Genomic DNA, 27992 nt, shown 5'->3' on the forward strand with positions numbered 1-27992 from the left:
CGCTTTCATTGATTGCAAAAATGAAAGAAGTAATAGAAAAGGTTTATAATTTTTTTAATTTCCTAAAAATGAACAAAGGTAAACTATCATTTGTTGAGATATTAATTGCTATAGTCAACAATTAATGTTGCTGCTTTAATTTATAGATCTAAGACTTGGGTTGCAAACTCCGGTCATAGTGTCCTGAAAGAGAAAACTTATCTTTCACTTTATAAGTCCTTTACTGTGTGTGCCGAACATTTTGAAACCAAGTGTTTCATGAATGATTCTAGAAATAGTCTGGTTTGGGATGCTATTCCAACGTTAAAAGGAAATTCAATTCCTAAAGAACATACCCTGTGTGACAATTCAACAGGTATTATTTAAATTAATTATTTAGTATATAGAACAAATTTAACCTGTTTTTGTTAGTTGGCAATGATGTAGACAAGTCTTTGGAATTATCTCTGAGAGATATACCAACGTCATCTACACCCAAAACATCCATTGATTTAACAAGTAACTTTCTTATGCATGAAACACCATAATATATTAATTAAGAACAAATGTATTGTATTTTAGAGCTAGTTAATCATATATTTATGGATGATCAGTAGTAAAGGTCTAACCTCTTTGAGGATTTTCCATGTAGAGGTAGACGTGGGGGTCGGCACCGGAAATCCCAGTTTCTTCCCCCCCCGTCAAAGGTGGTCGACATTCCCCCCCCCCCCTGCCTAAACTAGGTCAGGGAACTCGGGGTGAGGTCATTGACACGGGTTTCAGGTCACTCCCGCCAGGTAGCGCGTGATCACGCGATTACCACGCGTCTACCACGCGTGTACTTCACGCTGATTGGCTGGTGTTTTGGCAGTGGATGAAGTCTACAACTCATTAGCATTTTGGCGGGAATTTAACATGTGTTTTGGTTTATGATGATGTAAGCGCGTAAAATGTACAATGAACAAGTGGAGGGGGGGGGTAAAGTTTGTAGTGTGTTACTGGGCGGATTACCGTTATGGGTCATTGAACTGTTATATGGATAGCATTTTTGGCGTGAATTTAACATGTGTTTTGATTAGGGTAAAGGATCAACAAGTAGTTACACTCTATGAAAAAGTTTATTATATGTTTGAATATTAATTGATGGCGGGGAAGCGGGTAAAGTTTGAGCGCTCCTTTAAAGGAATGCCCGTCGCTTTTCTCCGCGTTTCTCTCTCTCTCCATTGTTAACGCTGTGACAGGTTTTGATTGATTTAGAACAGGTGTTATTCGGTGTAGAAAGTACGAGGATCCCCCGTTGCTATGGTGACTTCGGCGCGACGTTTAAGACAATACACATAACGAGAGAATCGCAAAACCTATTAATTATGTCATATTTCTCGAATTATTACGTCTGTCAAATTGAGGTCACGCGATTTTATTTGCTTGTAGCGAAATTAGGAAAAATGGCCGGGTTAGTGAACAATCCTTTTTTAGCGACGTAATTCGCAAAATTCGCATAGTCATGGTAGAAACCGGTTCATTCCGGGATATTGTGGGGAAAATGATGCAAAGACCTATTAAGACCATATTAGTCCAGTCAATCTAGACACAAGCACATCTCGATTTCTATAGCTACCTGTTATAACGCTTTCGTTGACCGTTAAGTAATTAATCATTTTGACAGCTCAAAGGGTTATTTGTAATATTGAAAACACCTGTTAATATGACTCATTCGTTAACCGTCACGCGATTATATTGTTCCTACCCTCTTACCTTGCCAGTATAAAAGAAATCGCGTAACGGCAGAGGTGGGCATTTTCCGAAATGGTTCGTTTTGAAAAATTTTCGCTCACTGAATCTGAAGCGCATTATTACGTTTTACGGCAGTCGTTCGAGAGCGAGAACTGATTTACAACGGGGATTTCCGAACAAGAGCGAACGTCTCTATAGAACGAGCTTTGGAATAAAAGTTCGTTAAGCGAACTTCTCTAGAAGGAGTTTTGGAAAAATAGTTCGAGAAGCGAACTTGTCTCTAGAATGAGTTTTGAGTAATAGTTCGATAAGTGAGCTTGTCTCTAGAATGAGTTTTGAGTAATAGTTCGGTAAGCGAACGTCTCTAGAACGAATTTTGGAAGAATAGTTCGATGAGCGAACCAATCTTTTGGCCGTTGGATCTCATTCAGTTCTTACCTAGAATTTTCGTGCAAATAGAGCGACCACCCTCTAAAAAGTTCGAGAGCCGCTTTTTCAGGAGTTGTTCGGAATCCGCTTTTCTGCAGCATCGTTCGCTCTCATTTCTCGTCAGACAACGAAATTTTGAGCTAGTTTAAATTTCTTCAAATAAAATGCAATTCTTCAGACTTGCAGTGGTGGGCATTTTGCGAAATGGTTCGTTTTGAAAAATCTCGCTCACTGAATCTGAAGCGCCTTCTAACGTTTCACGGCAGCCGTTCGTGAGTGAGAGCGGAATTACAACGGGGATTTCGAACAAGAGTGAAAGTCTCTTTGGAATTTCAGTTTTTAATCGAGCGTCTCTAGAAGGAGTTTTGAAATAATAGCTCGGGAAACAAACGTCTCTAGAATTTTCGTACGCATAGAGCGACTGGTCACCAAGAATTTTCGAGAGCCGCTCGTTCACGAGTTGTTCGCAATCCGCTTTTCCGCATAATCGTTAGCTCTCATTTCTCGTCAGACGACCAAAATTTTAGTTAGTTTCATTTTGTTAAATAAAATAATTATCGCTAAGGTCAGTTATTAATAATTCTGTAAACCATTCGCTAAATGAAAGACGCGTTTGCTATGCCGTTCGGTAATGGTCGCTTAAATATAATTTATATCAGAGGTAGAAAAGTTCTTTATTAGCCTAGCTGATTATTACTATTATTATAAGATACGTCACGTGATTACGTTAGATTCATCGTACTGTTCAGTGCCGTAACTAGAACGGTGCCAGCGCGCGCGCTCTAAGATTAAACGCTTTTATACATGTATTTGTTCGTGTTATATAATTAATCTCTCTCTCCCGAGGGTCTTCCGCGTTGTAATAATTGTACAACGTATGACCAGAAGTAAAAATAAGTGAGACACTTATTACAAATAACAAATGAGTGTTTTACTTATCAATACAACTTATGACCAGGAATTATAAATAAGTGTGACAATAAAAAATTAACAACATTCCAACAAATTAGGACCAGAAGTAGCAAATAAGTGTGACACTTATCAAAACAACGTATGATCAGATGTAGCAAATAAGTGTGATACTTAAGAATGATCAGAATGAATAACTAAATGTGATCTACGGGATTGTGTGTACCAAAAAAGGCTACACTGTTTACAAAAGGTCGCTATTTAGAAACAAAAATAAGAATTTCGGGTTGCGACCCTTCTGAAGTACTAAGTTATGCCTTTGTGTGCAGGTATTTTGAAATACCTTTTCACAGAGATATTTTTGGAAACCTTGAGGTTCTTAAAAGTGTTTTTATTGTTTTTCGCAATACGATGTTTTTAAATTACCTTTCAAGGTTCTGTGTAAAATCATTTTAAGGTTTTCCATCTTACCTTTTTAAAGAGTAAAACCAGGGGCGAAGTCAGGGGTAAATAAGGCAATTGCCCCCTTACATGAGCTATGCCCCGTTGATTCTTCCTTATTTCCACCAATTTAAAGTATTCAACTAACTTAATGTTAGTTGAATTACCGATACCAGCTATCAATATAATTAGATATGGTCAATAAACATTTGCTGAAAATAAAAAGTAAACAATAAACATTTCAATTAAAATATCAATAAATTCAAAGAACTGACCTGCCCCTTGGTTCATTTTTACACACAGTCCCTATATAGGGTTGGAATGTGTTAGTAACGTACAGTGTAGTCAGCCGTCGCCTCCGTCGTTCGTTCGATTACTCTCAATACACTTGCGATATAAAATCGAACGATACGTTAATCGATTAGGTGTATAAAACCGTGGTCGCCATTGTTAATTATTTTGAAATCGGACGCCAAGAAGTTCGCTTTATTACTCGCGGACCGTTTGCGTTACAAAATCAAACGAAAAGTCAATCAATCGGGAATATCAAATCCTAGCTTTTATCATTATTTTTGAAGTGATTTTGGGATTTCAATCTTTATTTACCACAGAGAGAGTTAAAAGATTTTGTGATTTTAGACAAAGTGTACGGGATTTAGGTAAATGTCCGACCCCTCGGTATTAGTAGCTGCTATTAACATCCAATATAAAGTTCTCCGCTCTTGGTAATCCTTGTCTGTACAAAGTTGAAAATGAGACTTTTTTAATACAGTAAAATATTTATTATGAACAATGTATTCAAGCGCGAGTTCCCGCCGAAAATGAAAGGCGCTAAATATTTGAGAAAGTTACGCCTCTCCAAAATCTAGAAGAGGGCCACTTCTCCTATTTACTTCTGCTGTATACCACTTCGACATCGAAACCGGATATTTAAAAAAATATTAAATCTAATTGGTTATAGAATTGCGATAGTTCAAAAGGTGCTGATCAGGCACCAAAAAATCTACCGTAAAAAATAGCTGCTTTACCGCCGACCCAGAGCGGAAACGAGAAAAACGTTTTCCTCGACACAGAATTTTTACGCCTAAAATAAGTGAAAACCAGGCTTTATTTTTCCAACAATGCTGAATTGTTATTTACTTATTTTAAAGTTTCAGCTCTAAATAGTCACCAGTAAAATAAGAATGACTTCATAATTCTATTATCCGACGCTTTAGGCTTACAATATTTCACAGGCGCTAGTCGTAATTGTTAATTTTTCGCCAAGAAGAGATATCAGCCGAAGTACCGCATATTTACCCAACCAAATTTGGTTTCTTACAAAGTTATAGAACTTCTAGTTTGTGGTTTTCGAAGCCATCATTTCGTCAAGCTAACTTGTCAATTCTCTTAAATCTATCTGAAATTCGCGTTTATAGACCTATACTATTTTTTTTAGTCTAAATGTCGACCGAGCCTGCAGAATTTGAATTTATTTGAAGAACACCATCTGGTCATGTGTATTTGCTTATTTTAAATATTCACGTCGTCTGCATCTCAGACGACTTGTAACAAAACAGCGGACTTTGATTGGTCTTCACATAAATTCGAATTCTACATGTTAAATTGAAATTTTTGCCCACCTTTTAGTGTAGGTCTATTATGGTTTCATAAAGGTCTACTTTCAGGAAAACGTTTCCCCCCTGTCGAAAAAGGAATTCATTTTATTTTCTTACCCCTCTTAATTATCTCACGCTAAGGGGTAAAACCATAAGAACACCGCTATGCATTCTTATATAACGCGTTCACCCCATCACTTGGTTGTCGACATTAAACAGTTTCAGCTCACTGTTTTTTAGACGGTAACGTGAGCGTCTGCAATGTATAGGAAATTGCTAGATGTTCACCTAAATGCCTAGAAATGGGTTTGTTGAAACTGTCTATTGCCAAGAATTCTTGAAGACGGGGAAATGGTCAGCGGGTTGGCGCGGTATTTCGACATATGGGTCCCATTTTCCGATTCCCCTACCCCCCACTTTCTCAGGTATTCAAGACACCCGCGTCGAGTTTCATTGATGTCACCACCTAATTTTATTTGTTTTGTATTTTTGTATCAAAAAAACTAACTAGAATCAAAGCCGTAAAACGATAAAACCGACCCTTCTAAAGAAATAAAGAAATCTTTAAAAATCAAATTCTGATGTGTCCGCTTAGATATATTTTAAATTAGTAAAAAACTTAATGCGCGTTTATAAACTTCACTAACAAGGTTCTTGAAGTGTTTTTCGTTGAAAGGAGACTCTGCGCAACACGAGCTTTTTTTTGAGCTGTTTTTAAATTTTTGCGGCGCTCGCTGTCTTGCGCCGCGGATTAAAACAAAGGTTGTTAAGTGCCCTAGTGTTACGCAACCCCCATTTTATCTAAAAACCTTAAACAAACCTTCAACCAATGGCGAAGCCAGAAATTCGTCGAGGGGGGGGGGGGGGCGAAGTATGTGAATGTTAAGAGCCGGTGGAGACGGTGGTAAAAGTACAGTCAAAGGTAGGCCCAATTGGACGCGGCACTGCCTCTTATATCGTTTTATTCAGTCGTCCAAATAAAAAATTACTCTCCCAGAGAACCAGAAAACCCAAACATAAAATCATCAAACCCAAATCCCGATTTTCTACACCCAAGTGATAGCGACGGCCACCTATAAATTCAGACTTCTCATTGGCATTGTAGTTGCTGGCAATATTCACAATACATGTAGTTACAATGTGGGATCTATTCCATAAATATAATTACATAGGAATGCGAAGAACTATCACCTGTAAGCCTACAGTTAATATTATGTTTAAAGTCGTATGAGTTGAGTGTATATATACATTTGATAAAATTTTTGAAACCCAATAATAACAAAGCTACATCGGAAGTGTATAATATACGTATACCTGAGAAGTGTGCGTATCCCGATAATTCTAAGGTTATTAGCTTTATAGACAGACTCCCTCTAGGTTTTCAAAATATTTAAATATGTAAATTCATTTCACAGTGGGAATAATGTTTCCGTCAGGTGCCAATTTTCCATCACTTTATTTTAGACTAACCGAAACGCCCAGTAACCCACAAAAACTTATTTTTTTTTGCTACGCGACTGCAGCCCAAGGTAGGATTCGCCGATAATTAAAGAAAATTATGATTTACGGTGTCACACTTATATTTTACTTCTGGATATATGTTGAGCGTAAAATGGGCCTAAAAATTCACGTAGGACTATGCGACTACAACCTAATCTCGCCTTCAACTATCTTGATTTCCGGATTATCGCCTTTGGCACCAACATTCCATCCCGTACCTACCATTCCCGTAAGTCCTATGGTGTTACCTGCCCTCGCGGAAACCATCCCTACTGCTCTTACGATTTTATCCACCAACGCTGAATCGGTTCTATGCAAGTTAACCGAACTGTGACCGGTAGTATTTCGTGACAGCCCCAATATTATTGCTATCACTGAGTCTTGGCTTCACGAGGGCATTACTGACAGCGCCTATGCTCTTCAAGGATACGATTCGTTTCGTTGTGATTCTTCCTCTAGTAAAGGCGGCTGTCTCATGTATGTGAGAGCATCCTTGGAAGGAAGTTTCAACGCTACTTTATCGTCTAGCAACATCTTAGTCTGACGATTCCGACCTGTACGGTCGTTCTTGTTTTTTTTTGTGATTTGTTGCTATCGTTCCCCGTCTGCTACCGCCGACTTTGATAAACTGTTATTGAACACGATCAGCCGGGTTTGTCGATTGGGTGATCGTGTGGTTATCCTTGGGGACTTCAACGCTCCCTCTATCGACTGGATTAACTCTGTTACTTCGCGAGGCACGCGGTCGTTTGATTACAAATTTATTCAGACCTGTCGGGAAACCCTCTTGCACCAACACGTCGATGGCCCAACTCGGTATCGCGGAACTGATCAGGCTAATATATTGGATTTGGTCCTTACCTTTGACTGGGATCATGTCTCGTCTTTGAAAATTAATGCCCCACTTAGGAAAAGTGATCACGCCACTCTGCTATTTCAAATTGCATACAATTTGTCTGACGGATCAGACATTGCCTTGCCTTCGGAGCCTAAATACATTTATGGCCGTGAGGACTACGAACTTTATAGAGCCGCATTGCCCCTCCAAGACTGGTCTCTTAACTCTCCTAAGAATAGCATTGAACTGTTTCTCAAACATTATCTTCTCAGCACGAGCTGAAGCGTTGCCAGTCTCTACTACTACGCCATGCAACACCACTAAACTTCGTCGTGAACCCTGGTGGACCAAAGTTACTCAGGCCATAATCCTGGCCAAGCGTCGGGAATTTCATCGTTACCGTACACATCGAACTTCCAATTCTCGTCATCAGTATTCGGTTCACCGCAATGCTCTCATCTCCCATATTTGAAAAGCCAAATATAGTTATGAATCCCGCCTCGTCGAACAGGTAGGCTCGAACTCCAAGGCGTTCTTCGACTACGTTGTACGGACTACAAAGCACAGGGCTCCTCCTGTGGTCCTGGAACTTCCTGATGGCCAGGTGTCTGGTAATCCTACTACCATCACTGGTCTCATGAGCGACTTCTTCCTATCGGTCTTTCGCCATGAGCCTCACCCTGAAGCGGCCTTTCTCGGCGATTTCGCTCCGCTTTCTGAGCCCAAAGCCTCTACCGAACCCCATCCGGTTGGGTTGACATACAGCCTAGTCAAGCGATCTTTGTCACACATTAAAATCGATAAATCTCCCGGTTCGGATGGAGTCCATCCTCGTCTCCTAAAAGAAGGTGCCTCAATTCTGGATGGCCCTCTGCTCGTTATCTACGAGCAATCGTTGTCTACGGGTATTCTACCGTCTATTTTGAAAAAGGCTGACGTCATTCCTCTGAAAAAGTAGCCTAACAGTCGCAAAGTGGAAGACCTCCACCCAAAAAGTCTCACGTGCATTCCTCTGTGAGAGACTCGGTTGTCGTTCACCGCGATAGCCGCGGTTTCTTCTCTTCCGCACAACATGGTTTTCTTCTCCGGTGGTCGTGTTTCACAAATATCTTGGCAACGTTCAACGAGGTCTATGACGCGTTGGATGACGGCCTCGACTACAATTTAATTTACTTAGATCTTCAAAAAGCTTTTGACACGGTCCCGCACTCATTGTTGCTGTCCAAGCTGCGCAATCTGGAAGTTCCGCCGACACTTATCAACTGGATAGGCTCTTTCATGGCTGACCGTAGCCAGCGCGTTTACCACCGTGGTTCAACGTCTGCTTGGCAACCGGTCACCAGCGAGGTCCCCCAGGACTCAGTCTTGGGCCCTGTGCTATTTGTTATTTTCATCAACGTTCTGCCCATGGCTGTGAAACATTCGTCTCTTCAACTGTTTGCAGACGACAACAAAGTGGGAAGCCGCATTCGTACTCAAGTGGATTGCCGCACACTTCAGGAAGATCTCACTGCCGTGGAGGCCTGGGCCAGCACCAATTCCTTGAGCATCAACGCTACTAAATCTACGGTCTTGCACCTCGGTAAAACTAATCCACGCTCTACCTACCACTCGTCCGGTGGGCCTTTGGTTCCCACTGACCAGGTTCGTGATTTGGGTATTCAAGTCTCGAGTCTTATGAGCCCCACCGTCCACTTTCGTGTGCAGTGGCAAGGGCGTCCCGTGTTCTGTACCTACTAAGTCGCTCTTTTTCTCGTCGCGATGAGAAATCGGTCAAGATTCTATACAACACGTATGTGCGCCCGCACCTAGAATACTGTTCCAGTATATGGAGTCCGCATTTAATTAAGGACATAGAGTGCCTTGAGCGTGTGCAACGTAAAGCTACCAAGATGGTTCCTCGCCTTCACCAGTGCTCGTACGAAGAACACTTGAAGAGGCTCGGAATGCAATCGCTAGCAACCAGACGTTGGCGGATTGATTTAGTTGAGACTTTTAAACTCTTGCATGGGCTATATGATCTGCCCACAGATAAATTCTTTAAAGTGTTTTGCCGTGGTAGAAATGCTCAAAAAATATTTAAAACCAGATGTGTCACGTCATCCAAACGACTTTTCTTCACCCATCGTGTGGTCAATTCTTGGAACTCTCTCCCGTCTGCTGTAAAATCGCGTTCTTCAGTTGGTGCTATTTAAACTAGATTGGACAAATGTATGGGATCGACCTAATCCGTTCCTATTTTTCGTTTTTTTTGGTCTCTCTTTTGTTTTGTTTTTGTAAACGATGCTGACCCAATAAGCTCTGGCCATAGGCGTAGCTAGGGGGGGGGGGGCAGTGAGGGCCGGGCCCACCCTAAAAAGCTTTGGGCCCACCCTAGAAAAATACCCTTCCTCATTCTGTTTGTCTCTGGGAAAGTAAAAAGGTTAGAGGTGATAGGTTTTATTTTCACTTTCATTTCGAAAATTCTAGAACGTGCGATTTCGTTAGGCTAATCCAACCGGGCGAATCTTATCTTTTAAGATCTAAAACAAAGTCCTGGATGACCAAGTCTACAAAAAAAGAAGCGTCAGTTCCATCTTGCTTTTAATAAAATAAAAATAAAATACGAATTTTGCTTCATCAGTCCGACGGCTACTAACGTAGCAATAACCGTGAGGTAGACCGTAGAGTCCGTTTTATCCGAGTGTGTTCAGTCTGAATATTACCCCTAATGAAATCGGATTATAACGTAAGTTCTTTTTTTTCTGTTTTTATTACACACATATTGTAATTGGTTAACAAATTTAACAACCTGAATTAACCGTTTAAAATCGAAAGATCCAACCAGGGTTGAAATTAAATAATACAAAGTGAAACTATAACTATCGTTTCCCTCGAGCGTTCGATATTTTTCTTATGTAGTAGGGTGAACGACCACCGAAGATAAAATAAAAATTTGTTTAGGTAATACTAATATACCGTTGTATATAATACGTGTTTGTTCTCAATAATGCTAAGTATCTAAGTAGGATAAGATGGGAAAATATAATTTTGAAATCTTTATAGTTATTCGGAATTCGGAAGAAAGTCCGTTCATGTGCGTGTTTTTGAGAATTGATTAGTTTAATTAGCTACTTATCTAATTATTTTCCAAAACCTGTACATATTCTAAGAAGGTAAAAATTAGGAAGTTACGCATGCGCTGATAGTCAGTGACCACCTTGACGTGGCCGGCCGATTATGGCCCCCCCTAGGAAAAATCCCTAGCTACGCCAATGGCTCTGGCACTTTTTTGTAACTCACGAGGAGACTACCCGAGGTGATAATCACCGATTTGGTTGAAACTAGCTGTGTATGTAGACCTTATGGTAACATGAAAATTCACCAAGGGAAAAGTTGCAATGGGCATAAATTTTGCCATGGCAACCGAAAACGTTTTTGACAACACGGTATGTATATTTTCCCATTGACAATAACATGGGAATTTTAGCAAAAAAAAATATCAAAATTGACAAATGTAATTAATTTTATGATATTTTGATAAATTTTGGTCAATTTGATCAAAATATGTAAAAATTGATCAGAATCGGTAAAAATGGAGAAAAGCGAAATATGAAGATAAAAAATTTGTATTTGGCAACTTATCGCCGAATCGACGATAATAAATGAATTTTATCGAAATTAATAAAATGGAATTAAGTTGTTTGAATTCGATCAAAATTTACAATTTTAATTAGATTTATTATCATTATTTTTTACAGGGGCCCTTAGAAGTGCTCAGATTCCCATGTTATTTTCAAAGGGAAAATATACATACTGTGTTGTCAAAAACATTTTCGGTTGCCATGGCAAAACTAATGCCCATTGCAACTTTTCCCTTGGTGAAATTTTATGTTACCATAAGTTCTACACACCCACCTAGTTTCAACAAAATCGGCTATTATCACCTCGGGTAGTATCCTCGTCAGTTTAATCAATTATATTCTATCCAAAGTCTACCCCGGCCCGGGGAGCGAGAGAATACCCGCGTCTCTTGACAGCGCGAGGTCAAGGTGCTTCGGTCTTGCGGTCACGGGTTATTGGGCCCGCGGGCAAAAACTACGAAGGTTAGCTAACTCAAGACACCTTTAAAACCTGACGGCAGGCTATGGCACGCCAAACCGGACAAAATTCGTCTACCACTTGCTATATTCATACTTTACCTCTTGTTATATTCATACTTGGTCTTGCTGTACTCATACTTGGTCTTGTTATATTCATACTTTACCTCTTACTATACTCATACTTGGTCTTGCTATACTCATACTTGGTCTTGTTATATTCATACTTGGTCTTGTTATATTCATACTTGGTCTTGCTATATTCATACTTGTTCGTGCTATATTCATACTTGTTCGTGCTATATTCATACTTGTTCGTGCTATATTCATACTTGGTCTTGCTATACTCATACTTGGTCTTGCTATACTCATACTTGGTCGTGTTGTATTCATACTTGGTCTTAATATATTCATACTTGGTCTCACTATATTTATACTGAGTCTCGTTATATTTATACTGAGTCTCGTTATATTTATACTTGGTCTCGTTATATTTATACTTGGTCTCGTTATATTTATACTTTTTCTCTCTCTTATACATCGAGGTCTCTCATACTTCGACTCTCTCTCTCTACTCTAACTTGGTCGTTCACTATTCATACATCGCACCTCTCTCTCATACTTCAACTCTCTCTCTCTACTCTAACTTGGTCGTTCACTATTCATACATCGCACCTCTCTCTCATACTTCGACTCTCTCTCTCTACTCTAACTTGGTCGTTCACTATTCATACATCGCACCTCTCTCTCATACTTCGACTCTCTCTCTCTCTATTCTAACTTGGTCGTTCACTATTCATACATCGCACCTCTCTCTCATACTTCGACTCTCTCTCTCTTTACTCTAACTTGGTCGTTCACTATTCATACACCGCACCTCTCTCTCATACTTCGACTCTCTCTCTCTACTCTAACTTGGTCGTTCACTATTCATACATCGCACCTCTCTCTCGTACTTCGACTCTCTCTCTCTCTATTCTAACTTGGTCGTTCACTATTCATACATCGCACCTCTCTCTCATACTTCGACTCTCTCTCTCTTTACTCTAACTTGGTCGTTCACTATTCATACATCGCACCTCTCTCTCATACTTCGACTCTCTCTCTCTCTATTCTAACTTGGTCGTTCACTATTCATACATCGCACCTCTCTCTCATACTTCGACTCTCTCTCTCTACTCTAACTTGGTCGTTCACTATTCATACATCGCACCTCTCTCTCATACTTCGACTCTCTCTCTCTCTATTCTAACTTGGTCGTTCACTATTCATACATCGCACCTCTCTCTCATACTTCGACTCTCTCTCTCTTTACTCTAACTTGGTCGTTCACTATTCATACACCGCACCTCTCTCTCATACTTCGACTCTCTCTCTCTACTCTAACTTGGTCGTTCACTATTCATACATCGCACCTCTCTCTCGTACTTCGACTCTCTCTCTCTCTATTCTAACTTGGTCGTTCACTATTCATACATCGCACCTCTCTCTCATACTTCGACTCTCTCTCTCTTTACTCTAACTTGGTCGTTCACTATTCATACATCGCACCTCTCTCTCATACTTCGACTCTCTCTCTCTCTATTCTAACTTGGTCGTTCACTATTCATACATCGCACCTCTCTCTCATACTTCGACTCTCTCTCTCTCTATTCTAACTTGGTCGTTCACTATTCATACATCGCACCTCTCTCTCATACTTCGACTCTCTCTCTCTACTCTAACTTGGTCGTTCACTATTCATACATCGCACCTCTCTCTCATACTTCGACTCTCTCTCTCTACTCTAACTTGGTCGTTCACTATTCATACATCGCACCTCTCTCTCATACTTCGACTCTCTCTCTATTCTAACTTGGTCGTTCACTATTCATACATCGCACCTCTCTCTCATACTTCGACTCTCTCTCTCTTTACTCTAACTTGGTCGTTCACTATTCATACATCGCACCTCTCTCTCATACTTCGACTCTCTCTCTCTCTATTCTAACTTGGTCGTTCACTATTCATACATCGCACCTCTCTCTCATACTTCGACTCTCTCTCTCTACTCTAACTTGGTCGTTCACTATTCATACATCGCACCTCTCTCTCATACTTCGACTCTCTCTCTCTACTCTAACTTGGTCTTTCGCTATTTATACATCCATAGTTTCCTTAGCTTTCTCTCTAGCTTCATACCGTCGCGCTATCAAATCAAAACTTTGTACCGCGCGCTTTTGGCCAAGTTAAATGAGAACTTGACCAACTAAAAAACTATTCTGTCTCAGCCATATTTTATTGTACAGGGCGTTTGGAAATTAATTTCAACAATGAGAATCTACATGAGATGACTTTTGAAAGAAATCGAAAATAAAATTCCCCTTTTTTGAAAAGTATTGTAAGGGGAGTAGACGGAAATCGAGACGGAAATTTTGCGCCTTTTCTCAAAGACGGTTTTGGTGGGAAATCTCGAATAAATTGGGACATGGAAGTAGTACGTCACAGTCACGTGACCAATAATATACAGAAAACAAAAAGTATACCACTATGGCCACCATTGTCAAAGCTACGAGCTGACATTTCCTTATACAATGTTTAATAAAGTGTTGTCTTGTGTTGAACTATGGAATCTATTTTAATCACTATTTCAATTTTTTTGTAAGGAGAAGGCATTATTTTTAAAGTCAGGTATAGTCAAAATGAAAATGGGACTATATTTCGTAGTTTGCTAAATGAGTTCTACCATGTCTATAATAAACCCTTTTCGGGGAGAAGTATCGTCCGAGAATTTTTTTTAAACATACTTTTATCGCGTTAAAAATCGCGGAGGTGCACAATTTCCCGCGGCCCGTACGCACCAACGTATTACTTGAACTTGTCGAACTTTATTTTGAGGAATAAACTTGAGTAGAGTACTGAAGCAATTACTTTAAATGCATGTTATATCACTTACGGAGAGCATTTATCCCTATTAAATTTTAGTTTAAGCTCGTTCACTTATTTAACCGTTCTGTGTGACCACCGAGCAAAAGAAGGAACCCCCTAAAATAATGTCTGCTGGCGCCCATGCGAGGTATTTGTCAAAAACCAAATATTTCGGTTTTTAGAAACCTTATGTCAAATCGAATTTAAAAAATGACCATAGAATTTGACCAAATACCTCCAGGTTTAAAAATTCCAACTAAATGGTCATTTTATCACAGTATTCTACCAAATATCAAAGATTTAGCTTAAGGAGTTTCCAGCGACTATGAAAGGGTGGTATTTAAGAGGTGGTAAATAACAAAATGATATAAAAGTTGTTAAATAATGGTTATTAACATTACAGCATAAAATGGGAAAAGTGGTAAATAATGGTTATTAACATTACAGCATAAAATGGGAAAAGTGGTAAATAATGGTAGATAACGTTATGGAATAGCTTTAATCCCTAATACTTGTTGGCGCCATCAATCGGAGGACTTTATTCAAACATTTCCCCAGTGACTTTCCGCCCTCAAACTTACGAAACGTGCTACTAACATTTTTGATATTATTTTAATACGTCGTTTCCATTGGCTTAGGCTCTGGGTTACTAAGAATTGACAACGGTCCTCAGTGGCGCCGCCAGCAATATGCACGAGTAGGCACGTGCCTACGTGGAAAACCAGAGGGCCCCCCAAATTTATTAAAAAAGGGGGCCCTATTTTTTCATATTGGTAAATTTTCCGTAGCTGAATTAATAGAGAAATTGCCGAAAAATTTCAAACTTGTGACTATCAACTAATGCACATATTTTATGGGTTTATATTTACTCCATTTAAAAAGGATAATACCCATTGTATAATACCAGGGGGTAAGCGCGTTAGCAAAAACGCAACGGGTGCCTTACGCGGCTGTCACTTCTCCTCCCGCTGAGGGGGAGTTACGCGCGTGGCTAGTGATAGTTTCGAATGGGTAGGTAAAAAGCCCGAAAATAGTTTTTTTTCTGCTTCATGGGTGCGTGTTTGCAACGGCCTACTTCCAGGGGGTAGTAGGTCAAACTTTGAAGCCCTCTAGCTCTCTTTAAACTCGTCGCAGAGAAACGCGACTAAAACCTGCATACTTCTCAGCTCATCCCCTACAACCCCAAGAAATTTCTGTACTGACTATTGAATCACCCTGTATATAAGTTGATAAAGTAACTTTGTTAGTTATAGTAGTAGTATAGTTTGTGTCTTTCAGATGGTTGTTCATACCAGCGAAAACACATGTTTTAAATTGGAAAATAACTAGCTATAATGTTTAATGTTTATAATAGTTCTTTTTAAGCCCAGTTCACACCATACAATTAATTGGTCCACTTAAATGTATCCAACTAATTGTAAGCAAGAAAATTGTATAGTGTGAACAGAACAAGTTGGCAAGCCAAAATATACCTCTCCTCGGTAGAATTATCCCTAGTGGTATTAATTTCTCGAGATAACCCTTAAAGATATATCTCCGCAATTTAGAGTTATTTGTTAAAAATATTAACCCATTTCTATCCCGCCCGGTATAAAATTTTAATTATAATTAAAATAATTGAGACGAACGACCAATTTTAATTTATTCAGAATATCATAAGTTAAGTAGTTACAACAGTAAGTTAGACGTACTATAACAATGCACAATTGAATTAAACCCTTTTACAGAACAAGTTTATCAGTTAAATATAATACGAAGCAAATTTTAATGAAAGAAATATCTACAGAGGCTTTTTGGAATTACTCGCTTACGAAATACTTGCCGCATCTTTAACGCTCATTTTATTTCAACACTCGCCCTTGATGAAGATACCGTAGATATCTGGTAGTGGACGACTCGTTCACTTCCTGTTGACGTTGTGACGCATACCACATGAAAAAGACCAATGCCGTCCAATTTCCAATATCATATAATGACTCGCACACCCAAGAAATCATTGACTGCGTTAGAAATCGTAGATATCCAAATATCCACACCAAATGTATTTACAAGAAGCAAAAACCTTACCATCAACAAAGCACAGAGAGCCACTTGACTAACCGCCACCTCTTAAAGCAATTAACGTTAAATTATCTCCTTTGAATTAACAGAACTATATATAGGTCGTTAAGAAAGTGGACCACCCACAGGGTCTACCCTTTAACCCTCTAATCTCGGCTGACTGCGCTAAAACAAGATTTAACCTTTAAAAAATACCAGATTAGGCCTTCATAAATTCATTAATAAAAAAAGACTTTATTACCTATTATGCTTACGATGCCTGTCTTAATTTCAGTGAATCTAAGCAGCTATCGGTGGTTCTGTGGTAGAGCGCTCGACTGCCAAGCCGGATGGTCTGGGTTCGAAACCTGGGTGGCGCATTTGTTTTTAATCAATAGAGAAACGCTAAATTAGAATTTCTTCGATGCAATAATTTCAATTTCAATTCTATTTCAATTAAACCAAAATTTCGTACTCTATTAAATACGCTTCCGATAAAGCTGAAGGTCTAATTTTCAATAAGGCGTAACAAGTGTCGGTGGTTCTGTGGTAGAACGTCCGCCTGTCAATCAGGAGGTCTCGGGTTCAAATCCCGCCCGATGCGATCGCAAATTGATACTAAGACGAATACCGTGTACAACTGGTGGAAACCCTGCCATTGGACGTTGAGAGGTAGCATTACACTCAGCACTCGGTCCGTCCCAAAGTCATTAAGAAGAAGTTGGAGAGAAAACGCCCATGTAAACACAACAGACTCAACATGCACAACCATCAGAACACAAACACAACAAATTCAACACTCACAACCTACGCATAAACATTACAAAAACGTAATACACCAAACCGTCACGACGGTGAGCGAAAAAACACCATCCAAACCAAACCGCAAATGCATCCGTTAACGCTCACCGTCACACGGTGGTTTTGCCAACCCTTTGAGAAACTGCGTACGCAGTGATTACACTTTGCACCGAAAATGCGAACGCGTTCGCAGTCCTGACAGACAGACCCACCCACAGACCCACCCACAGACCCACCCACAGACCCACAGACAGACACGGTCGTTGTATAACCCCTCCTAGGGGACTTTGTCCCCTCGGAGAGGTAAAAAGTGGGGACAATTGCGAGAGGCTAACCACTGTTCGAAAATCTGTACACCGGATTACGCTAAGATTAGCACTGCCAAAGGCAGGGACTTCAAATATTACGCGTAATCCCATTAGTACAGTCAAAGGTACGGCTCTGTACACCGATTACGCGGTGTGATCAGCCCCTCGGACAATTGTTACAATTTGTCTGTTCACACTATACAATTTTCTTGCTTACAATTAGTTGGATACATTTAAGTGGACCAATTAATTGTATAATGTGAACTGGGCTTTATATCCTGATATAATAATGCATAAATATTTTCACACAAAGTAAGCGTTATTTACATTTTTGAAAGCATTTCAATTTTTAATGGGTCTTGGCTGTATCACTCGGCGATTTCCAAAGACTAAGAAGAATTCGCCGAGAGTTATTAGTCTTTAGTCACATAATAATTAAGTTGTCAATGGCGAAACAGACCATTATTAAAAAATGCATTAGGTAAGTAGGTAGTGTCATACTTATGTTTATTATGTTACTTATGGTTAAGTAAACATATTAAAAATTGGTTGGAATTGCCAAGAGGGGGCCCCAAATTGTAGGGCCTACGTGGGAAAAAATCCTGGCGGCGCCACTGGGTCCTCGAATAACTTAGTCTTTGTAAGTGCCAAGTAACAACGCGGCCCGCGAAATCGCCGCTGTTTGATGAATGAGCCAAGTCCCTTTGAAAATTAAAACGCCAGTGTCAGAAGACCATGAACTACAAATATAAGTAAAGCTTACTTTGTGAAAATAATGATGAATTATTGAATCGGGATTTAAAAATCAGACTTATAAACATTCGCTTCATTTTCAAAGTTCATATTTTTAAATTTGAAACTTAAACGCCACTAAAACTAACCGGCATCTACCGGCGAAAAGTTTAGGAAGTGAATAGTGTCCTCTTCCATAACTTTCTATTACGCAATCACTATGTCATAGATTATCATTCACATATATCGTTCAGTATTACGGGACTTAGGCTATAAGTAATCTCGTGAGCTAAAGAAATTTCATACAAACCAAAGGTAAAGCTACGGAAGATAAAAGCTTTTTGAAAGGATATAGTTTTTTTTTTTTGGTTTTTGCTATAATTATTTAATTCAAATTCTTTAAAGTTACCTTGTCCTTGGATTATTTAATCTTAGTTAAAAACGTGAGGCCAATTTCTCCTTCTTGATTTAGGGCATTTGAAGAGGGGGAAACACTGCGAGTGAACGCCACATGGAACATTTTAGTGCCTTCTCTCAAACACTGCAAAAGTTGCGACGCTCACGGGCGAAAATTTGATGGGAATGCCAAATAATTTAAAACCAAATCAAATAGTCAAAATTTATGTTTTTGAGCGCTACGCCCATGATTGAGATTAATTTATTCAAAGACATTAAATATTACAAAAAAGAAGACTTTAGAAGCCATAGAGATATTCCCCAAAGGGAGGTGCCGGGCGGGAAAGTGTTCAGCACCGACGCGGCATAGTATTCATAGTTTGCACCGAAGGGAGGGGCCTATGGTCTCCAAGGAAACTGGGAGGGCGATCAAAAATTCAAACCATTTCGCACGTAGCTACTAAATAGGTAGCCATTTTGTTGGTAATCTCGTCAAAGCTACAAAACGTATGCTTTAAAATTTTAAATGGGCCCTAAACAAAGCCAGATAAGATTCTAAGGCCGGATTATTTAAATAAAATATCAAATTACGACAGAAATATCTACGAAAAGAAGTTAACAAAGCTTATCAAAGTTAGGCCTTTGCGGTCATCCTTTTTACAATTACCTTCACTATCGAATAAAATAAACAATTTTCGCTCTCCATTGGTAATTGAACTATTTGAACAATTTTTAACCAGGCAGATAACCATTTTTAACGTGAAAATAATTCCTTAATCATTTGAAAATAATTAAAATCCGCAAACAGACGATTGAAACTATTAACCCTCCCGTTATACTAAGAAATCTACACCTTCAAAATGGCGGCAAAGAACTGTTCATTCTTGCTCAAATTAAATATTTATTCTTGGTTCTTATATCTATACTTGGAACTGCGTCATTGATGACGTAGGGATGCAAACTATGTATACACTCTTTTTCGCGGTATTTTTTGAGCGCGTCCATGTTTGGTGTTCTCCCTTTCAGCCCCATCCTCCATTACGGATACCCAAAGAGTGGATTCTAGACTCCCCGCTGAGGGCAGAAGCTATGGCCGACGAGTGGGAGGCATTTAAGAGGGGTAAAATAAAGGTGCGAAAAAGAGTGTAATGCCCCGTTGAATCGAGAGCGCGATTCGTAGAGTCAAATTTCCCGATGAACTCCCCCCCCCCCCGGATACGACGACCAATGGAATGGTCTAAGGCCAAACTATCGCGGCTGAAAGAGTCGAGTCATTTCACAACCACCGCTTTAAACAGATATATGTTTCAAGCCCATAATAACATACTCGATTTTCTTAAATTCATTATTTGGTTTTTAAGAATATTAATAAAAAAAACTTCAATCGAATTAGGAAAATGCCCGCCATGGTTTTTTAAGTCAAATTACCTTTTACCCGAGGTAAATAAACCAATAAAACTCCAAAATAAACATTAATTAATTAATTTATAGCACGACCAAGTATGAATATAGCAAGATCAAGTATGAATATAACAAGACCAAGTATAAGTATAGCAAGACCAAGTATGAATATAACAAGACCAATTATGAGTATAGTAAGAGGTTATGAATATACCAAGACCAAGTATGAGTATAGCAAGACCAAGTATGAATATAACAAGAGGTAAAGTATGAATATAGCGAGTGGTAGACGAATTTTGTCCGGTTTGGCGTGCCATAGCAGGCACCACAACTCCGCAGACAAAATTTCATGCGAATCGGACAATAAGCCTTTCTATAAACTCATTTCGCTTGCCGAACTTGTTTTAATGTATCGCTTTCGCCACGAGATACTTAGGAGTTCAGTTCAGTTTTGAAGGTTAGATCTTTATAAAAAGGGTGACTCGTCGAATTTTAATTGGCTATCATAGTGAAACGTCACTACTACGTCACGAGTGACGCGCTCGATACATCTTAACAAGAAGGCTTATGTTACTTTATAGAAAGGCCTATTATCTTGGGCGTGCATAAAGAGTAACAAACCATTTTACAAACATACATACCAACCACCAAACAAACATACAAACAAATAGAATTTTGCTCATATTGTTGCGAGGTCGGATTAAAGTTTTTAAGAGTGAAAGGTATTGACAAGGGTTGACGAAAATCATACCCGATGAGAAAATTCCAGATTTTAGGGAAAACCATTGGATAAATGAAATTTCCTATACGAAAAACCTAGCGATACGTCTTCGCTTAAGAATCCTTTCGCCTTATCAATTTTATATACTTGTCAATAAAATTATTATGAGAAGATTCCTTTACTAAACTCGATTGGTGAAACTTGCCACAAATGAAGCTTTTTCCCAAATTCGGATAAGATTCATTTATTTATCTAGCTTCTCGGAAAGCGAGCGAAATTAAAACGTTCCCCCAATTCAGTGGCGTAGCTAGCATGGGTGACAACCGGGGTGGATATCATGGTGCGCTACTTAATATAGTCAGTTGCAGGCTAAGAAAGACAAAATATATAGTACAGTCGGCGCAAGGATACCTCAGACCATTTCCGGTCAGTCGACCGCGCGTAATTTAAATTTTACCACTACGGTCAATTTCAAATTTCGTGAGTTTCATCGTTTTTTCGCGCCACCTAGGAACCGAAATTGGAATCTATTTTTAATTTCATGTTGTCATGAGTTTAATTACTGAATGCAGCTAAAGAAGGTTCGATAATTGAAGCTCCAAATATTTTAAATAGCCCAAGAGGTTACTATAAAAAGCCTGATAAAGGTTTATTGTTAAAATATAATTTTAAACGTCTATAGCTCATTAAGACAACGTTACCCCCAGAAAGCGTAGTAACTATTTTAAAAGAAACTGCCGATTTAACTGGTAAGACGTAGAAATAAATTTACAAAAAGAAATAATTATAAATACTATTTTAAATTTAAGAATGATAGGAATCTTTTAAATTTGCTCGCCACCACAATTATGAAATTAAAAATAAAGATTCCAATTTCGGTCTCTAGATGGCGCTAAAAGACGACAAAAACAGCAAAATTCCAATTTGACAGATAAATGGCCAAATTCAAATTTCGCGCGGTGGAATGACCGGAAACGATCTGAGGCATCCTTGCGCCGATTGTACTATATATTTTGTCTTTCTTAGCCTGCAACTCACTATAGTCTCTAGTTTGTGAAAGTTTTTATTTTTTCACGGTCGGGTGCAGGGTGTCACCCCGAAATCATGCCCAAATGGGGGGCAGCCGGGGCGGACCACTCCCCTCTAGCTACGCCACTTCCCCAGTTGTCTCTCTATTTTAAAATTCACAGAAGTTTCGTTCATTTATCGAACTTCTCGGAGAGCGAGCGAAAATAACACGTTCACCCAATTGTCGCTCTATTTTAAAATTCACAGAAGTTTCGTTTATTTATCGAACTTCTCGGAGAGCGAGCGAAAATAACACGTTCCCCCAATTGTCGCTCTATTTTAAAATTCACAGAAGTTTCGTTCATTTATCGAACTTCTCGGAGAGCGAGCGAAAATAACACGTTCACCCAATTGTCGCTCTATTTTAAAATTCACAGAAGTTTCGTTTATTTATCGAACTTCTCGGAGAGCGAGCGAAAATAACACGTTCACCCAATTGTCGCTCTATTTTAAAATTCACAGAAGTTTCGTTCATTTATCGAACTTCTCGGAGAGCGAGCGAAAATAACACGTTCACCCAATTGTCGCTCTATTTTAAAATTCACAGAAGTTTCGTTTATTTATCGAACTTCTCGGAGAGCGAGCGAAAATAACACGTTCACCCAATTGTCGCTCTATTTTAAAATTCACAGAAGTTTCGTTCATTTATCGAACTTCTCGGAGAGCGAGCGAAAATAACACGTTCACCCAATTGTCGCTCTATTTTAAAATTCACAGAACTTTTGTTCCTTTATCGAACTTCTCGGAGAGCGAGTGAAAATAACACGTTCCCCCAATTGTCGCTCTATTTTAAAATTCACAGAAGTTTCGTTCCTTTATCGAACTTCTCGGAGAACGAGTGAAAATAACACGTTTTTCCAATTGTCACTCTCTTTCAAAATTCACGAAAAATTCGTTCATTAATCGAACTTTTCGCAGTGCAACCGCAAATAAAGCGTTCACCCAATTTTCCCTTTCTGCTAAGAACCTTTGTACCAAAGCTCGATTGAAAAAAACTTCTTTGCGGGAGAATTTTTGTCAAACTTAAGTGTCGCCGAATTCATGCTGAGAGTGATAAGGAGTACGTTTGAGTCCGAATTATTCATGCAGTGAACTTTGGGCGAACGAACTACAAAAAGTTCGAGAAAGGTGAACTAAATGTCAGTTTTGCCCAGCTCTGCGTAACGGTCAATTTCGCAGAAGCGACTAACACCGGAATCGCTCTCCCCGACGACTCAGAGACTCAAGAAGATCAGCAAGATGGTAATTATGTTTTTGAAAAAAAATTAAGCGAGATTAGTTTTTGAATCTCTATATGTCTTAGGCAGCCCGAGACGACATTAAGCTCGATTATTACACTCCACCAACAGTACCAGTGCAGTTGCCCGAAGTATACGCTAGGATATCGAAAGTCGGCGAAGTAATTAAAAAAAATTAAACCTCGACAATTATTTAACGAAAAAAAGCGAAGCTGGGAAAGGGGCTAAGCAAGACCTAGAAAAATTAACAAAGAATACCACTTGGCACGATGTTGTATTAGAATTCTCCGAGCTCGGAGATTTGGGCGTTAAAATAACGACCTTTGACCAAAAAATATATATAGATATAAGGCGTTACGCCACGCACGTAGCATCTAGTCGTTTGCAACCGACTAAACAGGGTGTATGCGTTAAACTAGAATCAGGACCCCAGCTTAAAGCAGCCTTAGAAGACGTCAAGGACCAAGACGCCGTTTACCTAATTGAGGGCGATAAATTAGAAATTCGCCATAGCCAGGCCACCGGTCACACTTGCTTGACCCAAAATTCTGGTTCCTCATTAGCAAAATCGCTTACCCTAAATGGAAGAAGAGACATTCACGACGTCCTGCGGTTATTTAGGGAAGTGACTCAACGCTACGACGAAATTCGTAAATTACAATGACTCAAGAAGCCCCTCTCGATTTAAGTACCAGGTTTCGACCTGAGAACTATTATTCGGTTACTAAAATTATCTCTCGGACTTCCAAAAAATACAAATGTAAAACTTTAGAATTCAAGTGCGAGTTTAAAAACTTGGACGAACTCAATCACGCGCGAATAGAAACCCAATTAAACGAAATTTTCCAATCCTTATTAAACGAAATTAGCGATGAAAATCAGGGTTATAGTCGAATCAGAATAGCGGTCAGTTCGGACGAACTCGAAGAGCCCATTAATTTCCAATTTATGAACCTAAACGAGTTGACGGCCGATAGAATTTTAAGTGGTATCGAGCAAGTAGCCCAGTCCCATAAGAATTTATACTTTGAAGCCCCTCTAAAATTCGACATAATTCTTCTGCAAGACACCAATATGAGTGGTAGTCGAAAAAGTATTCGTAACAGGACTATTGCGTGCTTAGAAAATTACATTGAACAGGGCATTACCTTTATTCCGATTCGCAATTCTGATAATCTGTGCTTTGCCAGGGCTGTAGCTGTAGGAAAATGCCCTGCTGACTACCAAGAATTAAAAAATAAAGGCCAATCCAAAAATTTTAATATGCATGATCTAAATTACATTCGTAATGTCAACCATCCAAAACAAAAAAAAGTGGCCTTGGCGTTACACAGATTGTCAAAAGTTCCCCCAGGCAGTGTTGCCAATGTGTGGGATAAATCCCACATTGTGGGATTTTTGGCGATTTTTTGGGCTGTGTGGGATAAAGGGATTTTTAAGCGAAAATCGTTGATTTGGTGGGATTTGTGGCCTGAATTTTTGAAAAAGCACTATTTCCAGAAATTCATAAACCGAAAATATCAGACTTCTATAATCACAATAAACATAATATTAAATCTCTTGCAATTTTAAAAATACTGCTCATTTAAGCGTACGTTTCAATCAAAGAAGCTGGTAAAATGACTTAATAAAACATTTCCTATAGATTTTTTTATAAAAATTATTAGTAATTTTTATTTAATTTTTTCGCGGCGCTGGCCTACAAAACTTGAAAATATTTGGAATGTTTTCCGCTGAGTTTTGGGAAGGGGCGTGGCTAAAAACGTGTAGGGGGTTTGGCTGGAAATTTTGGAACTGGACTGTGGGATTTTCGCTCGTCAAACATTCGCAACACTGCCCCCAGGTCCTGTTGAAATAAAAGACATTCCTAAATTCCAAAATGTCTTGCCAGATTATCAAATTATCTTACTCGATTCCGATTCCAATTTTGACCCCATTTAGTTAGGCCACTTTCAACCCAAAAAAATCTTTCTCCTTAAATTAAGAAACCACGTCCACGTAGTGAGGTCTTACGCCGCCATGTTCGGGGGAATAGGGTACTGTCCATTTTGTTTGAAAGTTTTTGGGAATATCAAAGAAAAAAAGAAGCACAATTGCGAGGGTCCCGTTAGTTGTAAGCGTTGTCTCGACACGAATGTTTCCCATACCGAACCTAGTAAACGTTGCGCCAGCTGCTTTAGATATTTTTCGGGGGATACGTGCTTCCAAAAGCATATAGAATTAGGCACGTGTGACCAACTCAAACGTTGCCTGACTTGCGGGAAAGAGTTTGAAGGGGAGCACGTATGCGATTTGAAATGTCATTACTGTAAAATTGAGCACCCGCAAAATTCGTGTTTTGTTCAACCTATAACTCTACCAGAAAATTCCACCAGAATCCTTTACTTTGATTTTGAAACTTTAGTCGACAATGACGAGATCAAACCCGTTCTGCTCATTACAGCTATGCAAGACTGTCCTTACTCTGAAACGTACAATTACCGTATCTTTACCGTCTTTAATTGCGTCGAGACGTTTTTAGATTACTTATTGGAGAGTCAGGTCGTTGCAAAAAAGGGTAAGACCAAATATTCAAAGGTCGAACCACTTTTTAAAAACATTACGTGCATTTCGCATTTTGGGTCTGGATTTGACAGTTTACTCTTATTAAAAGGTATTCTGGCCCGGTCAATAACCCCCAAAGTTATCTTTAAAGGCTGCAAACTTCTCGCGATGTTTCTGCCCAAATAAAATATAAGATTTATAGATAGCTTTTCTTATTTTCCAGCCCCTCTCAGAAGCTTCTCCAAAATGTTTAATTTAAGCGAAAGCAAGGGTTTTTTGCCGTATTCCTTCTTAAAAAAAGACACCTTAGACTATATCGACGCCGTACCTCAAAAATACTTTTTCGAAGTAGATAAATTCACCCCCGACCAATTGGCAAATTTCGAAACTTAGTACGACGCCCAAAAATTTATCGTTTTTGATTTAAAAGAAGTATTGACAAAGTACGCCATTGAAAAGGTCAATTTCGACATTTTGGCGGGAAAAAGCGTGACTCTACCTGGAGCTTTAACCGATTTTTTTGAGTCGGTATCTGAAACCAAATACCATAGCTATTATCCCGCCAGCAGGGTACAAGGGTAAGCATTCCGTTAAGGCTCTCAGATGGGCGGCTTACTTGGAGCAAAAAATGCACGTAAAGTTTCAAACGGCGCGATCTTTGGAGGGCGAAAAGTTTTTAGCCTCCTACCACCCCGACATTTACAGCGCTGACCCTTAAATAATTGGGGAATTTTTCGGGTGTTTCTGGCACGGGTGTCCCAATCACACTGACCATAATGGGTACAATTACGAACTTAAAGAATCTAATATCAATAATTACTTAAAAACTCACGACAAAATCGAGTTTTATCGTCAAAATTACCCCAACGCGCGTTTAATTACCATATGGGAGTGTGAATGGGACGCTTGTTTAAAAGAAAACCCCGAAATAAATTCTTTTTGCGACGAACCGGCTTTCTCCGACCCGATAAATTCGCGAAGCGCTCTGAGGGGCGGGCGCGTTGAAATTCTTTTACTGTATATAGAATGCACCCCCGAGAGCAACGGGGGATCCTCGTACTTTCTACACCGAATAACACCTGTTCTAAATCAATCAAAACCTGTCACAGCGTTAACAATGGAGAGAGAGAGAAACGCGGAGAAAAGCGACGGGCATTCCTTTAAAGGAGCGCTCAAACTTTACCCGCTTCCCCGCCATCAATTAATATTCAAACATATAATAAACTTTTTCGTAGAGTGTAACTACTTGTTGATCCTTACCCTAATCAAAACACATGTTAAATTCACGCCAAAATGCTTATGAGTTGTAGACTTCATCCACTGCCAAAACACCAGCCAATCAGCGTGAAGTACACGCGTGGTATACGCGTGGTAATCGCGTGATCACGCGCTACCTGGCGGGAGTGACCTGAAACCCGTGTCAATGACCTCACCCCGAGTTCCCTGACCTAGTTTAGGCAGAGGGAGGAAAATGTCGACCCCCTTTGACGGGGGGAAGGAAGCGGGGACTTCCGGTGCTGACCCCCACGTCTACCTCTACATGGAAAACCCTCAAAGAGGTTAGACCTTTACTACTATGATCATGAAGGAAGTTTATCCTTTGATGGTAAAAGGAGTCTGAAGGCGGATTTGTCAACTGTGTTAATAATGGGAATATTATTTTTATAATTTCCTTAATAATGGGAATATTATTTTTATAATTTCCTTAGTCAGTGATTCATTTTCAAAAGTTCCAGTGAACCACACACTATGTGACAATATGAGGGGTATTGTTTAAAATTATCGAGTATGTAGTATAAATAACTAATTAAATATCTTTTTGTGACAATGTAGATGACACTCAGGTAATGTCTAACAGTGAAATACCAATGACATCAACTCCTTTAAAAACATCCATTGATTTAACAAGTAACTTTCTTATGCATGAGAAACTCAACTATATTAAATTATTACAAATATATTGCATTTTAGGGCTAGTTAATCATGATGGGAAAAGGAGTCCTAAGGATTCATTATCCATATATTCACCAGCCACTAAAATAAAACTGGCCATTGGATTGAATAGAAACGATCTTCTACCTAAAGGTAGTAACACGAATATCAAACTTAATATAATATAACAATATTATATAGGTATTAATATCATTATTCACTTTCCTAAGATTTCATTACAAGTCTATTGAAAAGTTTAGTTCATGAATTTTTATTCACGAATGACATGCCTTCAACAGCAAACCTGATGATGGATGAGGATCAAGTAAAATCATTAGTCCTTCGGTAATTATTTCTATATAATTAATTTACATTTCATTGTATTAGGAATATAAGT

General features: G+C 39.1%; 1 long non-coding RNA gene across 1 annotated transcript; it reads left to right on the forward strand.

Annotated features, from left to right (window-relative positions):
• On the forward strand, positions 1–27297 carry LOC149961054 (uncharacterized). The gene is made up of 5 exons (XR_016480849.1): positions 1–78; positions 147–355; positions 412–498; positions 562–601; positions 27256–27297. It is a non-coding gene; the product is annotated as an uncharacterized LOC149961054 (long non-coding RNA).
• Positions 27298–27992: the final 695 nt, after the last annotated feature.

This window comes from Leiobunum rupestre, chromosome 1, assembly GCF_980474605.1.
Source record: "Leiobunum rupestre chromosome 1, qqLeiRupe1.1.hap1, whole genome shotgun sequence".
NCBI classification, from domain to species: Eukaryota; Metazoa; Arthropoda; class Arachnida; order Opiliones; family Sclerosomatidae; genus Leiobunum; species Leiobunum rupestre.